We start from the raw sequence: 15,903 nt of genomic DNA on the forward strand, positions 1-15,903 counted from the left end.
TTAGCATCCTTCTAGATCCCTCTCCATGAGATTCCTACAACATCCCTTTGTCAAGGTATGATGATCAAAACCGGGACCCTGCCATGCTCCCTGGGAGGACAAGATCACCCCAATACAAACTATTGATTACCTAGGCAATAATCACCAATGACTAATGTTAAATAAAGGACAACCAGTATTTATGGAAGTATATTATATCATACTCCTTAGAAGAAACAAAACTAAACAGCACCCAAACCCTTCAAATTGATATGAACAAAGCTTCTACACTGGTGGCTTTTCTCACTGTGTGACCACTACCTGTCAAGGAACAAGCTAAGGAGGGAGGAATTATTGTGGCATAGTCCATCCTGGCTAGGTAGGCACAGTACAGGATCAGCACAATTTGGGCGGCAGGACCACAAGGCTGCTTTCTCATATGTCCATGGATCAGGAAGCATAGGTCTGGGAATGCAGATACTCACACGACTTTCTATTTTTTTCTTTTCTGTTCAGTCCAAGTACCCAGCCCATGGGGTAAGGTCACCCACATTCATGCTGGGTCTTTCTTCCTCAGCAGCTTTTCCTTAAAGATAACCTTCATAGCCCAGTCCAGAGGTGTGCCTCTCAGGCAATTCCAAGTCCAGTTTGTGTCTAACGCTGTGACCAGGGGCTCCTCTCACAGCGGACTTGTTCAGACTGGTCAACACCCTTGTAGCTTTTGTTTGAACAGTGTCTAACTTATTCCTACCCAAGAGAGCTACTCCCCCAGGAAATCCCTGGCCAGGAAAGGGGTTAGATTTGGGTGTGTTAGTCAGGTGAGTCACAGAGGAAGGAACTCAATAAGACCTATGATATAACAGAATCAGCACACTGCTCACGGACCCTAGAGAGGGGAGAGCAACATGCTTCCCAGGGGCTGTGGAGAGGAGGGAGCCATCAGTCATGCACATGTTCAATTAGGAAGGAGAGGAAAAGAGAGAAAGAAAAGGGGTATAGGGGGAGAAGGAAAGAGGGGAGGGAGGGGTGAGGAAGGGGGGAGGGAGGGAGGGAGAGAGAGAGAGAGAGAGAGAGAGAGAGAGAGAGAGAGAGAGAGAGAGAGAGAATGAATGAATATGAATTAACTCTACTATTTACTGGAGTCCAGATTTGTATCTAAGCAGAATTCCTAAGAGGAATTTCTAGTTGGTAGGTTCCAGGAAGCCACATTCATCCTGCAGCCCACAAGCCACATGGGACACAGATAAATCATAAACTTACTTAAAATATGAACATAAACTTACTTATTTTTGTGATTTTTTTCTTTTTTTGGTTAACTCAATTGTATAGTTCTCAAATATGAGTTTTGTAGATGAACATGTGTGTTCCAATGTCAAAAAGTTGAAACTGGGTGGTGGTGGGAGGTGGTGGCGCACACCTTTAACCCCAGCACTCAGGAAGCAGAGGCAGGAGGATCTCTGTAAGTTTGAGGCTAGCCTGGTCTACAGAGCAGACTCCAGCACAATCAGGGCTATACCAAGAAACCCTGTCTCAAGCAAACAAAAATGTACATTATTTAAGGGGCTGGAGAGATGGCTCAGTGGTTAAGAGTACTAAATGTTCTTCCAGAGCACCTGGCCTCAGTTCCCAGCACCCACATGGCAGCTCACAACTGTCTAACTCCAGGGGGTGGGACACCCTCACACAGACACACACTCAGGCAGAACACCAAAGCACATAAGATTAAAGGAAATAAATCCCTAAAGAAAAATTTACTCCTTAAAAAAAAGTTGGATATACCTGGTAGAGAAAGCAGTCATAAATTCCATGGAGACATGTTGTACCTGTGAGATAGTCACTGTACTCATGACCACGTAGGATATGTGGCCAGTGGACAGTCAAGTCCTATAGTTGAATAAGGCAAATACCCAGTTGAGCACTTTGGGGAACTGAGAAAAGAACTGGAAACTGTCAAGATGAGTGGCATTTCTAGAGTGAGAAAATCTAATTTCTGTTCAAAAGGATGCCAAGACAATAACAAACTGCAGCCATGATTTCCAAGATATAAAAGATTTATTTTATTTATTTTAAATGATGTGTGCATATGTCTCTGTGAAGATATGTACATGTGTGAATGTAGGTGCATGTGTGAGTGCAGGTGCATGTGCATGTGTGAGTGCAGGTGCATGTGTGAGTGCATGTGCATGTGTGAGTGCAGGTGCATGTGAGTATATGTGTGAGTGCAGGTACATGTGTGAATGCAGGTGCATGTGTGAATACAGGTGCATGTGAGTGCAGATGCAGGTGCATGTGTGAGTGCAGGTGAATGTGTGAGTGCAGGTGCTTGTAAGTGCAAGTGCATGTGTGAGTGAATGTGTGAGTGAAGGTGCAAATGAGTGCCGGTGCATGTGTGTTCACAGGTGCATGTGAGTGCAGATGCATGTGAGTGCAGGTGCATGTGTGAGTGCAGGTGCATGTGAGTGCAGGTGCATGTGAGTGCAGATGCAGGTGTGAGCACAGGTGCATGTGTGAATGCAGGTGCATGCAGAGTCCATAAGAGGATGTTGGATGCTCAGGAGTTACAGGCAGTTGTGAGCTGCCCTATGTGGGTGCTAGGAACCTAATTCTGGTCCTCTGTGAGAGCAGGAAGCACTCTCAACCACTGAACCATTTCTCCATTTTCCATAATATAAATTTTAAAATATGCATGCACCCTCTGAGGAAGTCCAGAAGATTCACTTCATCTCCTCCACTAGCCTTGTCTCATTGGGCTGCCTTGAACACACTGTCAATGTGCATTCCATTTTGTGCCCTGGAGCTGGGTCTGCAAATGGGTACTCAGTGGCGATGAAAAGTAGGGTCGGGCCCCATTCTGGCGTTAATTAGTTATTAATCATTGTGAGTAATGTATTAACTGATTCACGATTTTCATAAATTTGTCAGCTGGCTCTTCAGTTAATGAAGAGCCTCATGTAGTACCCTTTGACCTCCATCATCCTATTGCTGGATTGGCTGGCCTTCTCTGCACATTGCAGAGCTTGGCTATGCAGGGGATGACAGCTGCTCAAATTTGGAACTTGCTGTGCCTTGTACAGAAGGCGGAGAGAGTTGGGAACCCAGGGATACAGACAGGAAGCCAGTGAATTAATGACACATATGTACTTCCGTCATGCAGGAAGGCGCCCAGTATCTTGTATCAAGATAATGGCTTTGAAGAGTTAACCTATGTCCTCCCCCTCCCCTTCGGCAGCCCCCTCACCTCATCATTCTTCCTTGCCAGCTTCTCCCTCCCTGAAAGCCGCCAGGCCATCTAATGTTTGTCGTTTGTCGCCTCAGGGGACGGATGTGGTAGGGTTGAAAGCCAATGTCAGGCCTGGCATTTTTTGCTGACTTATCCCTGTTTCAAAGGGCTGTGCCCACAGGGAGAAATGTCAGGCATCAGACTCACTCCCTACACCCACCCTTACCTTCAAATCTCATGAGAATTCTTCAGGTTAAGAAGGGAGGAAAGACCCCCTATCTTCAGGGGCAGGCTGACAGGGACCTCCATGCCCCAGGGTGGTGCTGGCCAGACCCAGATGTCCCCCTTCACCTTTACTCCCTTGTGCACAGACTGATAATGAGGCAGATGGAAAGGAAATTAAGGGGACATGGGGAAGGAAGGGATCCACTCACTGCAATGTCTGGTTGAAGCCTCTTGCCAGCTGCAGATCAAGAATTCCAGCAAAATTAACATTTGCCACGAAGGTCACTGACTTAGAGGCAGTGTTCCTTTTATATGAAGAAGAATATTAAAATGGTGATGACCCATGCTTAGGCCCTATGGCCTTTTTCCTTTCTAAGATACTTTCTGGGAACCTCACAAACAAGACAAAAAGGTTCATTTACAGTAAAAACATCTTAGCTTCCCATGCAAGCTTTGCGAGCTGGAGTTTTACCTTATTGTGGGTCATCCTATCCTCCACCAGGAAACACCTCAGGGGCTCCTCCTTAGCGCCTCTTAAGACAAAAGCTTCTAAAGCCACCAAAATAGTAAAAACAATGAAGCCTGATTCTCTTTGGAGAAGCCTACACCTCTCTTTGTTTTAATACCCATGCTTAAAGTCTATATTAAAATCTCTTTTAATAAAATCCAACACTGCTTCATAATGGCTCACCCTGAAAGTCCTTCTCTGTGGCAAGCCCAGGATCCAGTTTTGCCTTAGTCAAGATCCTTAAAGGCTGCCATAGGCGACAGTATAGAGAGAGGTCTCCTCACCTACAGCTGCTGGTGAGTTCCTGAGATTTGGACTTCCTGGCAGTCAGCGGCCCATGATGGCTCAGGGACCTATGGACCAATGCCTGCCTCCGTGGACACGTGCACAGTAGATAGCATCAAGGACCGAATGGCAACCCTTTAGGGATCTTGCTGCATATAATTGCTCTACCTCAGGAAGATGGAGCTGCAGAATTTGGCTAGATAAACTTCTTGCTGTCCTTCCGGACAGAGTGGGGCCGCAGCACACACAGCCCCAATCATCTCCATTAAGAGAGCAATAGTCGTGCATGACTATCAGTTCCCCTTTCTCCCCAACACAGCCCAAGATGCCTCTTCTGGAGCTCACTGTTTGCGTGTGTGGAAACAGGAATCTGGGTAAATTAAGCCCAAGCTCTGTGCCTTTGCCTCATGAGCACTCAAATTCCAAACTTGGACGACATGTTTGGTTGCCAGTGATTAGAAACCAATTTGAACAAGTTTACACAATGAAGAGGCTTTATTCTAAAGGTCCAGGATGTGGACTCAAGCCTTGAAGACATCCAGCCCCTCTCTCCCTGGTCTCTCCGAGCTCTGCACAGCTCCTAGAATGCTGGAATTTGATGTATAACGTTGGGTCTTTCTAAGGATGATGCTGGGACCATTTGCATCATTAGATCTCTGTCTAAACTAGACTCACTGTATCAGAGTCTCTGGGAAAATGTCCTGGGAATATGGATTTTGAAAGGACTTCTAATCTTCATATTTATCTGCTTTAAAGTCTGAGATCTTCTGAGTAGCAGCTTCAGACATGCAGTGGCCTCCTAGCAGGCTCTCCCACCCTCTAGGGGAGGCAAACCAGAGAAGCCAAGGATTCTGCAGACTGCAGGACACAGCGGGGTCCTTCTGGCAGAGTGCCTGGGCACCTCCAGGGTACTTATATAAAATGAAACAACTGACTCCCACCTTAACTGGCCCAGCACTTCTTGTCCTCTTCACAAGCTGTGCTCACAGACTCGAGGAATCGCTTCACAATCATCTGTGGGCCCCCTGGCTAGCCTCACAGGCCTCAGCTAAGGCTGATTCTATGCAGGCTGGGCTGAAATATTCTTTAAGGTCTCTGTAGTTCATCTACAGGTGGTCTCCTGGGTCGTTTCTGGTTGTGAAGGCCGAAAAGGCTGTCCATAGCATGCTCTCTGTGTGCTGGACTGGCATCCCCGCTACAGTGAATTTCGATTCAGTTGAAGAGGGCAGATGGCTAGAAACAGATGAGCCACGGATGGTTCTGCATCTATAAATGTTCTTTCAAAGTATTCTTTCCTCTCCTTCTTCTAGAAAATGTGCAGACAGGATGAGTGCTAATGAGGATACAGCTAGCCAACTTCCTGGACACGGGCATGGGCATGACCATGGTAAGAATCTGGTAATAGCATCGTAGGCTGTTCCTGGAAGAAATGTGATCAGGGAAGACAGCCAAGGTAACAACATGAGTGTGTGTATGCATAAATAACTGGGAACATGCACCCCAGTCTGTCACTTGTGAATCCATTGACACATTCACCTTCTCCACAGCTGCGGCTCCAAGCATATGCCCTGCACTCGATGTCTCGCTAGGTCCCAGGTGCACTGTGCCTCTCCATCTTCCGTTGCTCAGTGCTGGAGATCCCGACAGGCCTATTGGAAGAGCCAATCAAAGCAACAGAGAACGGAAAAAGTGCCAGATGGAATCACAGACCAAGAGAAGTGCCCGAAGGCAATCATTCCACAGAGATGGCAAGATGAGGACTCATGTCACACTGTTCAAATGTCCCCTTCCCATGAGTCTCCCAAATTATTTACACAAAAGACCTTTTCATCAAACAGGGAGAAGTGCCCACAAACCTTGCTTTTCTGAGACAAGACAGAATGGTGCCTGATGCCTGGGCTTTGGAGTAAGGCTAGCATGAGCTGTAATCCAAGATCTACTCTTCATAGGAGTCATGGGTTTAGTCTCTTGCCTCTCTGTGTTCTTAACCTTTGACCTGAACCTTACACTTTAACCTTAAACTGAGCATAAAACCCATTCACACTAAAATGGGGGAAATAAATGGCAGCATGTTCATGCACCAAGAAGTTTTACAGCTGGAAGGATGGGAAATCTGCAGCCTATAAAATACAACTGTGCACAGTACCGCAGGTGAACCTCACACACTAACGCTGAATGGGCAAGCCAGACATGAGAGGATCCATAGTGCCAAGTGAAACAAGTTTGTGTTGTCTGTCATAAGCTGAGGCGGGGCTTACCTAGGGTGGGGTGAGAGGATGGAAGCATGGCTGCGAGACAGGAGGCAGCTCCCCTTAGGCCAGTGCTTCTCAACCTGTGGGCTGCGACCCCCTTGGGGAGGGAGGTCGAACGACCCTTTTGCAGGGGCCACCTAAGACCATCAGAAAACACAGATATTTACATTACAATTCATAACAGCAGCGGAATTACAGTTATGAAGCAGCAGTGAAAATAACTATTAAAGGGTCACAGTGTGAGGAAGGTAGAGGACCACTGCCTTGGAGAGTAAGAGCAAGGCTCACAGTGGACAATCTAGTCAAAGAGCACATGTGACCCTTTCCTGAATGAACCAGTAACCCTGAACCAAGGGGATATACATAGGAGGTATAGACTTCTTACTGGAGTGGCCTTTCATGGGCTCAAAAATGACCAATCCCAATAAAGATTACCTCCAGTCCCCATCCAATTCCTGCCGTTACATCCATGAACACTCCCCCCACCACCCCATACACACACAGGCACACACATACAGTCCCCGTCAGGGCAACATGGCTGTACTCATCCTTCGGAGCTCCTCCCACTCCAGGAACTTCCTCATTTTCTTTTAATCGATACAAGTTCCTTCGCCACTCCTTGCCCACACTTCTTTCTTCTCAGACATAAGACAATGAGTCAGAAGCCACTGGCTTCAGGTGGCTTTAGTGGTGGCTGAGTTTCCGGGACTGCAGCCCTGAGTTAAACCCACCAAGAGCCAGGAGAGATTGTGTGGCACTCAGCCCACATCACTGGGCCCCCCACATGCCATTCTTTCTTCTGAGTGGTGGTTTCTTAAGTGTGTTCAGTTTGTGCAATTCACGGAGGCATGTCTTTAAAATTTGGTGTCCGTTTCTATATAAATGTTACTCTTCAGTAAGGTTTTTAATAAGTAGATCACATCAACACTAACTGAGAAAAGTTTGGGGGACTAGTAGGGTGGCTTGTGTGCCAACTACTTACTACAGTCACCATTCTTACTGTCCTGCGTGGGTACTGGCAGAGATTTAGTTCCTTCTACAAAGACCTGTTCCATCTGAGGAAGGCTTGAAACCCAGGTTTTAAATAAGAAGGGACAGAAAGGGCCTAGGTTTTCAATCAGAGCCAGACTCCTCAGCGTTCATCCTTTCTAATTCAGAGACAGAGCCAAGCGTGTGTAGGGGATTCAAGGAGAGTAAATTTATCCCGGAGTACCCAGATTTGAGATGATAGCTCTCTAAATGTTTTTTTTTTTCTTCAAACACCACTAACAAGAAAACAAAAGCCTACCCCATGTCCTTTTGCGGGTGTGCAAAAATAACTTAGCAGGCCAGTTTCCTTAACTCATTCATCCTCCCTCTAGCTTCCTCCTCGGATAAAAATAGCAGCTTCATCTATTGACAGACAAGGGCTTTCCACAGTCGGAACTCCATTTGGAGCTGTGGCTCTTCATTGCTGATTCTAATACAGATGTTCGGGGCATGATGGATGCTCTAGGATGTCCTCCTGGCAGCTCAGCAAGGAAGACAAGCAGAAGCCCGATCTTGAAAACAGGGCCTCTCCATAAACCAGCTGACATAAGCTCAGTGGTACTTCACCCCACATAAAGATCTTAATAAACAAACCTCACTGGTCAGCACATTGCCGAGGCAGATTTAAACGTATCCCCTGCTTTCTATCCCCTTCACAACTCTGCAGCTTTTGCACAAAGGGAGGCCTGGCTTGGCAGAACGTAAGGAGTGTGCGCAGGGGGAAGAAGCCTCTTGTTTATATGTCATGACAGAGCCACAGTGTGAGGGCATTAACTAGCAGGGCCGTATGCAGTCTGTCGGAGGCCCAGTACCCAGGACTGTGGTTTCTATAGCAGAGTCAGCCTTAAGAACCGGGAAGGAAAAGCTGCCGTCCTCATCCTCATCCTCATCTTGACCTGTCGGATCTGCTCCAGCTGGCTTTCTACCTAGATCTTCTCTCCTTTGCATCTCATGTGGGAACCTTGTCTGCTTTTCTAGCTTTTTGTTAATCTACCATGTCTCTTCCATCCCTTGATTAGACTGCCTCAACCGCTATCCTGGATCTTATGACCCCGGTGACTTGGGTTGCATCCCTTAACCTTTCTTGGCCTGAGACTGCTTGTCTGAAAAAGGAGGAACACAGTGGACCAGCCTAGGGCTCTTATCAGGGTAAAATGTGCTAATATACACAGAAGCTCTGAACACTGGGCTTGGCTAGATTGCTGGAGGTGCTCAGCAAATGACAGTGATTATTCAGTCTCTTTCTGAATTATTCAGCTCTTCCATCCACATGGATGTAGTCACTCATCCCATGTCAGTCGAGGAGGAAAATGCACAGTCCAAGGGGTTTGGAGAGCTGACCTGGATTTTGTGAATTTTAAAATAGAGGTTGAATTCCTGAGTTATAGGTAGAGTTTAAAGGCCAGTGTTTTCTTCAACCGAGCTGCTGATGTCGACATTTCGGGTCATGTGATTCACTACATGGTGGGCTGCCCTGGGTAGGGTGGTTAATATTATCCTTGGCTTATCTCCACTAGCTGCTGGTAGGAACCTCATCCTAAATCACGACACGAATGTCTACAGAAATTGTCAAATGTCTCCTAGGGACAAAAGTGTCCCTTGCTGAGAACTGCTGGGCTGGAACAAGACTCTTCTGTAGAGCTAGAGAAGTGAGCCATGAGTGAATTGTGGGAAGAGGAGGACCAGGAAGCTGCCCAGAGGCCGTCTTGAATTGCTAGTCCAAGTTCTATTATTGGGGGGAAAATTCATAACACCTGAAATAGCAGCTTTTCAAAATGAAAGGTTGATTTGGGTTCTCTGTTTGGAGGTTTTGGTGAACGTTTGGCCTCGTTGATTATGGGCTTATGTGAGACAGCATACCATGGTGGTAGGGCTGAGAGTTGGGGATGGAGCAAGCTACTTCCCTCATAACCAGGAAGTGAAGGAGAGAAAGAAAAGGAAGGGTCCTAATATTCCTTTCATGGGCATGTGCCACGTCCTCACTCCTTCATCCCCCTAACCACAACCACCCCTGCCCCCTCCCGGCCATGACATAAATCCTCCCTTTAGACATACTTCCTGCAGGTTCCACCTCCTCCCTGAAATGCCACCAACTGGAAATCCATCCCTTAATACACAGGGTTTGGGATCAGTTATCCGGACCATAGCCCCTACCCTCTTTACATGGAGCCTTGAAAACAGGAGTGAGAGGCTAGCACAGGACCCTGTTACCTCCTTCGCGGATCTGTGGGTACTTCATTTTATTTTTATTACGTGTATGTGTGTGTACCCGCATGAGTGTATGTGCACCACGCCCATGCAGTGCACCCTGCCAGTGGAGGCCAGTCGGCATCAGGTCTATTGGACCTGGAGTTACAGGAGGTTGTGAGCCACCTGTGGTGGGATCTGGGCACTGAACTCAGTTCCTCTGCAAGGTTACTAATTTTACAGGCAACTCCTTCCTGAGCATTTCCATTTCACATGAGTGTGTGAAAAAAGGAACACAAGAGGAAAGGTCTCCAGTCTCACAGGCCGTAAAATACGACCAGCTCGCTAACTGTCCTCTGCCTTTAGATCTTTCCCAAGCTATTTATAACATTTCATGAAAGTTCCTTAGCTTTATTATTTTATTATTATTAATTTTCTAACTCCGGTAAGTGTTTGACCACATTGGGGCCCTGATTTCTAGCATTTTCTTCATTTCGTTATGTACATGAGGGTTTCATTTCCGCGCATTTATTTTCCATTTCTCCACTTATTTTTATAAAATCATAGGGCCAAAACGCAATAAAAATTTCAAGTAATTGCAGAAACAGCTGTTGGCTGATAGTATGACCGTGCAATGTTCAAAACGGCCACTTCTCAGTTGATTTGTAAAGGTCTCAGCTTGACATATGGAAACTGGTCAAGAGGTATCAACGTAAATGTGTGAGTGGATGAAATGAACAGAATTTTCGGGTATGAAAGTTGAAAAGGTGTAAGTAATTATGAGAAGTTGAGTTCTCAAGGTGACTTACAAGGCATTATGTCATGGCTTATATTTTACTCTTTGCTTTGTTTCAAGACAGGGTCTTATAAATCTATGCCTCCAATGTGCTTAGTAAGCTTGGGGTACCCTTGAACTTCTGAGCCTTCTGCCTCTACCTCCCAGGAGCTGGGATTATATGCATGTGTCACTATGCCTGGTTTATAAAATAGTGGGGTGGAACCCAGGGGTTCATGCATGCCAGGCAAGCACTCTACCAACTGAGCTGCAAGCCCTGGCCAACTTTGGTCTTTTTAACTAAATTATAAGTATTCTAAGAGGAAGAAAGGACTTTTCCAAAGATTCCTCAGAACCCCCTTTACTGTTCATATAAATACACATTTGGTATTTTCTAATTTAATGGTTAGTGGGTGCAATACAAATTAATAATTTCTTTCAAATAAGGCTACCAGGCTTAAGGATTCTTTACATTTTTTAAAGATAATTTTTTTTATTGATTCTTTGGGAATTTCACATCATGCACCCCAATCCCACTCGATATCTGCCCTTCACCCTTGCAGCATCTTCCCTCCAAAATAAAAATATTGAAACAACAGAAACACTTTGCTCCCCCGTCTTTCTCTCCTATCACCTCTTCATTCGTCTTAGTGGCATTGGGAGCTGCTGTGTATCATGAAGTAGACCCTTTCGTCCAGACAGCTTTACTTGCAAATGTTCATCGTAATGAGTTGTTGGTCAAGTTCAAAGCCTCTGGATTCTGGTATACTATCAATACTAGACTGTCACCGAAACTCCTCTTGGATATCCTGCTATTGCCCCAAGTCATGGAGATCCACAGGACCAGTCTCTTCACAAGCTCCAGTGGATGTTGGGGTGGGTCAACTTAATGCCCTGGATGTAGGCCTAGGTGGTAGCTGAGTTGGTCAGTCTGGGCCTCCACTGGGACTACCCTCCTCAAGCAAGGGGCAGAGCCAGCTCTTCTGTGCCCATGCCATCGCCATTGGGGGCCAGCTCTCCCATACCATGGTGAGGGGTGGGGACAGCTCTCTTGTGAGGGGCAGGACTAGCTCTCCCAGGGCCAGCAAAGGGCAGGGCCCTCGGACTGGTAACACAGGCCCAGACAACCACACAGACCCCAGCTGCATCAAGACCATGGACCCAGACATGGTCCTTAGCAGCAGTCTGGGCTAGGACATCACCATGGCCCTGGATGGCAGCATAGGCTGCCCAGATCAGTATGGTGTCTGTGTGGTCTTTGGTGGCAACTTGGGTCATGGACATCAACACAGACCCTGGCAACGGTAGATCATGGACTCAGACATGGTCCTCGGCAGCAGCCTGGGCTGCGATGTCATCATGGCCCCAGGTGGCTACACATGATGCCCCTATCAGCCTGTTCCTTACCACCTTTGCCTCTTCAGTTCTGTCTCTCTCCACAGCACGTGAACTGTTCCTTTCTCTCTCCCATTTCTCCACCACATATTTGTTTATGGTAATGGTGCCTGATGGTTGGGCCTGTGGGTGTCTTCTACAGGGCTGAGCAGTGTTGGGCAGGCCTGTCGATTCTCTACATTTTTAGAAAAAAAGCATTTTTTGTACTTGGTTAAGAAATGCTGAATATACATGTGTGTGTGCGTGTGTGCGCGCTCGTGTGCATGTGTGTGTGTAAATCTGTACAGGTATGAATCTATCAATATGTAGAAAGATACAGAGATGTCTCTACTGTTCCATCATGAAACAGAAACTTTTATTCAGTACTTATGCTTATTGGTCCTCATTGGTCCTCATTTGGGTCACATTTTTCTCTTTCTCTCTCTCTCTCTCTCTCTCTCTCTCTCTCTCTCTCTCGGTGGTTGGTTGCACATTGTGCAAATGGCCTGCCCACTAACTGTGTTAGCATTCCTGAGACCTGTGACCCTGTTCTGGAGCAGTGTGTGCTGGGGTGGGAAGGATACAGTGAGGATAGTCTGTGACAGCAGAGACCCACAGAAGGCTGGTTCCAGGCCCTGGGCTGGTGCCCTCTGACCATGAGCATCAAATAGGCCCCACAAAGATTTTCCTTTCTGACTTGCCATGCCCTGAAAAAGGACTGAGCAGCATTGATTAGGAAACAAACTCATTTTTTCCTCCCGCATTTCCTTGTAGTTCTTTTGACCTTTTCTTGAGTTCTTGAAAGGTCTTTCGAGCTGCAACGGATGGCCATTGACAGGAAGAGAGCCTGAGCTAATTTTTCCCAATGGTTTCTTCTTGTCAGCCGGAAAGAAGAATGAACATGCCGGTAAGTGGGAGCTCCCGGAGAGCGAAGGCTGCTTGGTGCCGCCTTCTGTAGAGGAAAGAAGTTCAGGATCACTGGAGATGGTCAGCCACAAAGCAGCTGTAGCCGAGCACACACTCCAAGCAGGCAAAGAGCAAGTGCTCCAGCAAGGATCTGCTGGAATAGGTTCGTGTAGGTGGGCAGAAGGCTGGAGACCTTCAGTCAGTATTCCTCAGAGCTACCGTCTGAGGTAGCCATTGGGTATAGAGCATCATGGGCTCGAACTGGGAGGGGAAGATTTGTTTTCCACTTCCAAGGAACTCTAAGTAGGATGTTCAGGTTCTACTGGCTTTTCCTGCAAATAAAGATGGCTAAATTTAAAGGCCATTTAAAAGCTGAGTGTGGAAAGATGACTTCCTTATTTTTAAAGTTGCATTTAAAAATATTTTTATTATACAAAATACCATTTCCATATGACCTGTCTATACATGTACACAGCATCCTTGTTCATGTTCTGTCACCCTCTTCCCACCCTCCACTGATGTCTTTCCAGACAGCTCCCCTTCCACTTTCATGTCTTAAAGAAAAAAAAAGGGGGGGGGCGGGGTGTCTATATACTAGAGTAAGCATGTGGTATATGCCTTTCTAGGTCTGGCTTATTTCTCTTAACATGATATTTTCTAGTTCCATACATTTTTCCTGAAAATGACAGTTTTGCTCTTCACTGCTAAATGAAACCACTGGACACACATACCACATCTCCTTATCCACTGGTATGTTGACAGACTGCTTTGTTCACCTGACTAGGGCTGGTGAGGGAATGAAGAAAGGACAGACATACAGGCACACAGACGCATGTACAGAAAAGCTGTGTGCACTCTGATGGAGTGGCACTAACCACCAAACAACAACCAGAAACCTCAGTGTGCTTATTATATACAGCACGGGGGAGGGGCTCGCCAGTCCTGGTAGAAGGTGACCGGAGTTGAACAGTCTCAGGAGGCTGCAGTTGCTAGTTTTTGCACACACCGGGTCAATCGTTCATAAACACTTTCTGAGCCTGACTGGGAGAAATGGGAAGCTTTTCCAGTTTCCCATGGGTCAGAGCTCCTGGTCCTTGACATGGCCAGCTCAAGTCAAATACACGTTCATTCAGAACTTCACTGGTGGGGACTTCACTTGCTCCCTACAATGGACACCGAGGCTGAGGCTATGATGTGGCCACTGTGAACAGGTCACAGTCAATGCAGTCAATAAGCATCTTCGTGGTCAGCTGACTTGGACTGTCCTCAGGAGTGGGACAGCTGGATCATATGGTAATTCTACTTTCAGTTCTTTGAGGAACCTCCACCCTGATTTCCACAATAACTGGACTGCTTTAAACCCTTGTCAGCAGTGTGTAGGGGTTCCTTTCTCCCTGCATCCTCATCATGTACAGAGATGGTTTTAGAAACGATGAAAACCAAGGAGTCAACTTGGTGCAATCAGGAACAAAAGGGAAAGGAGTTTCCGATGCTCCCACGTTTGCAGCTAGGGTTTTTGCTTCTGCATAATCAGCTTCGTGTGCTGTACTTGAATCTTGATTTCCACCTTCCTCATCTGCCCTCTACTCTGGGAAACATCTTCCAAGACTTGTCTCCGATGGTATTTTACATGTATTTCTCTCTTTCCTTTTTTAAAAAAATTATTATTTTCATGTGTGTGTGCCCGCATGAATTTGTGTGCACCACATGTATGCAGATAGGTGCCCATGGAGGGAGGCCAGAAGAGGGTGTTAGATTCCCTGGAACTACTGTGAGCCATCTCGTAGGCACAGGAGACCAAACTTGGGGCCTCTGCAAGAGCAATTGGTGCTTTCAGCCCGTCTTCTGCATGTGCTTCTACAGTACTGTTTGTCATGCTGTGAAGTTGGCTCAGCAGACAAAAGAGCTTGCCACCAAGCCTAACGACCTAAATTAGATCCCTGGAACCCACATGGTGGAAGGTGAGAACTGATTCCAGCTGAGCAGCCACAGGGGACAGACTCCAGGAGACCCTCCTCCCTGCTGTGGGTACCCAAATCTGCAGGTACTTATTTAAAATGATGCAGTGTTTGCCTAGAACCTATTATACACATCCTCCCGCACACTTTAAACAAGCTCTGGATCACTTGCAATACCCGACACAAAGTAAATGCCATGGAAATAATTATTATGCTGTACTGCTTAGGGAATACCTGGAAGAGAAAATGTGTGAACGTGTTCAGTAAAGGCACACTTTCCCAATTCTTATTCTTTTAATTTTTAATTCCCATGCTTCTCTGTGTGTGTTCATATGTGTGTGTGCATGTATGAATGTCTGAGGACAACTTTATGGATTAATTCTCTTTTCCACCATGTGGGTCCCAGGAGATCAAACTCAGGCTATCAGTCTTAGCAGCAAGCACCTTTACCCACTGAGCCAGATTTCAATTATTTTTGATACAGGATTTTTTTGAATCTGTTGCTTTAGAATCCTTGGGGTTGGAGGGCAGACTGTATGCTGACTTGTTAACTTTTCTTCATCTATGCTTGGCACATAGTAGGCTCTCAAATGATGTTTATTGCAAAAGCAGAATGGCCTCCTAAGGTCTGGAAAAAGAAAGAGGAGATTCTCTATGTAAACAGTCTACCATGCCACCATCTTCCCAGAGGCCCTGTTTGGGCAAAGTTATCCACCTGCATTTGTCTATTCTCCATGACTGTTTTGTGTTTGTTGTTTGTTTGTTTGTTTCTGGGAGACTGAATGAGGAAGGAAAAGTGAATTGGGACTGATTTTTGTGGTAGGCATGCTTACTTATGTAAGCCAGTGTCTGGCTGGCTCTAATAGTTCTTTGAGAGCTATATAAGGTGAACAGAAGTCATCCCTCTGTGCTGAAGGACATGCTCAGAGGACCTGGAAACCCAGGTCAATTCCCCATTGCCCTGGTAACATCCTTCAGCTGTAGGGTCAGGTTCCTGCAGGTATTTGTCATCCTATACTGATTTAAATATGGTTGAGATTCTACACTGACATCTCCACTTAGAAGTCAACATACGTGACTCTGGAAGCAAATGATAGGATCTGCACCATCATGTTTCCCAGCAGCCACTTCTCTCAGGCAAGAGTTAATTTCCAGAAGCTTCTACCAAAGCATGGCTTTCTAGAAACTGTCTTTGAAATTTGGTG

General features: G+C 46.3%; 1 long non-coding RNA gene across 3 annotated transcripts in view; it reads right to left on the reverse strand.

Moving 5' to 3' along the window:
* The window catches only part of LOC128104015 (uncharacterized), a 36,770-nt gene that overhangs the window by 12,062 nt on the left and 8,805 nt on the right, over positions 1-15,903 (reverse strand). Inside the window, exon 3 of one of the 3 annotated variants that reach the window (XR_008215836.1) lies at positions 13,079-15,326. The exons of the other annotated variants lie outside the window; for them this stretch is intronic. This is a non-coding gene — a long non-coding RNA (uncharacterized LOC128104015). Of the gene's footprint in view, positions 1-13,078; positions 15,327-15,903 lie in introns of those variants that run through there. 3 annotated transcript variants of the gene reach the window in all.

The sequence above is a fragment of the Peromyscus californicus genome, unplaced genomic scaffold (assembly GCF_007827085.1).
Source record: "Peromyscus californicus insignis strain IS unplaced genomic scaffold, ASM782708v3 Scaffold_8__1_contigs__length_139910024, whole genome shotgun sequence".
Taxonomy (NCBI): domain Eukaryota; kingdom Metazoa; phylum Chordata; class Mammalia; order Rodentia; family Cricetidae; genus Peromyscus; species Peromyscus californicus.